At 39.3% G+C, this 2,592-nt stretch overlaps 1 pseudogene; it reads left to right on the plus strand.

Moving 5' to 3' along the window:
• The first annotated feature begins 217 nt into the window (after positions 1-217).
• On the plus strand, positions 218-1,260 carry LOC126948531 (NFU1 iron-sulfur cluster scaffold homolog, mitochondrial-like; annotated as a pseudogene).
• The last annotated feature ends 1,332 nt before the right edge of the window (positions 1,261-2,592 follow it).

Below are 2,592 nucleotides of genomic sequence, written 5' to 3' on the forward strand. Positions count from 1 at the left end.
CTGGAGCCCAGAGAACACAAGGCTGTGTCAGAATCCACAGCCTTGACTTAACCAACATGTTAAACTGCCCTGGGATCCACCACTGGATTCAAAAGGCAGGTCCTTCACTATTTGAACAGATGCTTTACCTGTTTCAATCTCACATGCTTCACCTGAAAGCAGAGATAATAGTATCTACTTTATGCAATGGCATGAAGATGGAGACTCTCGGACTAAGATGGTAGCAGAGGCCCGGCGCGGCTGGGCAACTGCGGCTGTTGCTGCAGGGCTGCGCAGGCGGTTCTATCATGTGTTGAAGAAGCTATACATCATTAAGAAACAGCCTCTGGGCTGGGCACGGTGGCTCATGCCTGTAATTCCAGCACTTTGGGAGGCCGAGGCGGGTGGATCACGAGGTCAGGAGTTCAAGACCAGCCTGGCCAAGATGGTGAAACCCTGTCTCTACTAAAAATACAAAAATTAGCCAGGCGTGGTGGCGGACGCCTGTAATCCCCGCTACTTGGAAGGCTGAGGCAGAGAATTGCTTAAACCTGGGAGGCGGTGGTTGCAGTGAGCTGAGATGGCACCACTGCACTCCAGCCTAGGTGACAGAGTGAGACTCAGTCTCAAAAAAACAGAGAAACAGCCTCTGCATCAATTTGTAGAAAGACTACTTTTCCCACTACCTGCAGCCTTTTGTAACCCAGTGAGACACATGTTTATTCAAACACAGATATCCCAAATCCTAATAGTTTAAAGTTTATACCATGGAAACCAGTTTTTGAGACAAGGCTCATGGATTTTCCTACCCCAGCTGCAGCATTTCACTCTCCTTTGGCTAGGCAGTTATTTAGGATTGAAGGAGTAAAAAGTGTTTTCTTTGGGCCAGATTTCTTCACTGTCACAAAGGAAAATGAAAAATTAGACTGGAATTTACTAAAACCAGATATATACACAACCACCATGGACTTCTTTGCATCTGGTTTACCCCTAGTTACTGAGGAAACATCTTCAGGAGAAGCAGGATATGAAGATGATGAAGTTGTGGCAATGATTAAGGAAGTGTTAGATACTAGAATATGTAGAGATGTAATCTACAAAGGCTTTGAAGATGGCATCATATGACTGAAACTCCAGGGTTCTTGTACCAGCTGCCCTCGTTCAATCATTACTCTGAAAAATGGAATTCAGAACATGCTGCAGTTTTATATTCCAGAGGTAGAAGGTGTAGAACAGGTTATGGATGATGAATCAGATGAAAAGGAAGCAAATTCACCTTAAAATAATCTGGATATTCTTTGGGTACGACAGTCGGACTTATCGATAATATATATCAAGCTGTTATTATTAATATACTGAGGAACTTGAGGATTAATAAAATATGCAATTTCTTCAGAGAATGATTAAAAAAAGATCGAATGAAGAACTTATGGAAATGTCTGGCACACTATAGCCAATCATTTTCCACTGACTGATTTTATTTGACCATCTGGTTTTTATATCATTAATTCAAAAAGCATGTATTGAGTTAATAATATCAGCTGTATCTTATTTGTTGATCACTTTCCATGTTCTAGGCACAGCTTGATAATTTCTATGTATTATTTTATGTAATCCTTACAATAACCCTACAATGTAAACATTGTTATTATCTTCATTTTACAGTTGAGGGAGCAGGTTCAGAAAGATTAAAAGAAAAAGAGGGTCAAGTATCTGAAAATTCATTTTCCAAAATCATTTCACTAAAAGAGCAATTTGCTAAATAGTTAAGAATTTTTTTTTACATTCAGTTTTGCATCAGCATACATTTTCCTGTCTATGCATTTTATATAAGAAAAGATGACATTTCTCTTATGCACAAAATCCAGTGTTTCTTGATAGTCTATGCTTATGACTTCCCTGGCACTTGCACAGCCCCTTGCAGGAAGATCATGCAGTAAGCTGTCTTATTCTAGCTTATTTGCCTGAAAGTTTAGAGTGAATTGTTATTTAGTTAAAATATCATTGATTGGTTGATCAGTAGATAATTGGATGAGCTAATTAAAAGCTGTTCATTTATTACAAATTGAGTTTCAGTAAATTGACCCAGGGCCGAGGTGGTGGCCAGCTTTCTGCCATTGTTATTGTTGCTACTGATCCTTTACCATGTGGCAGGTGACTGACATCAAGTACCCTGAATGATGCGAGTGCTCAGTATGTTTAGAATTTAAAACAGAACTTATTCTTCCTGATCTTGGGGCTCTGTGTAGTGGGAGCAGAATGATCTCTGCAAAAGCTGTATCTTTCAACTATATATTTATACACCCAAACTCATATTTATAAAAAGGCCAATAATGCATGTTGTTTATTTTCATGCATGTTGTTTATTTTTAGCTTTGACTAGTCTCTGGCAAAACCCACCTCTTGTAATACAAAGAAAAGGGCTGGCTTTGTTTTCCCTATTCCATGCACTTGTCCAAGCTACAAATATCGGAATCATTAAGATCCCCTTTTTCCTCTCACAGCCCCTGTATTTATGCACATCAATTTGTACTTCTTAAATATCTCACAACAGTCGTCTTTGATACAACCTTTCACCATTATCCAAGAGAAGACACAATCTGCTGTTATCTA

The sequence above is a fragment of the Macaca thibetana genome, chromosome 2, assembly GCF_024542745.1.
Source record: "Macaca thibetana thibetana isolate TM-01 chromosome 2, ASM2454274v1, whole genome shotgun sequence".
Classification (NCBI taxonomy): Eukaryota; Metazoa; Chordata; class Mammalia; order Primates; family Cercopithecidae; genus Macaca; species Macaca thibetana.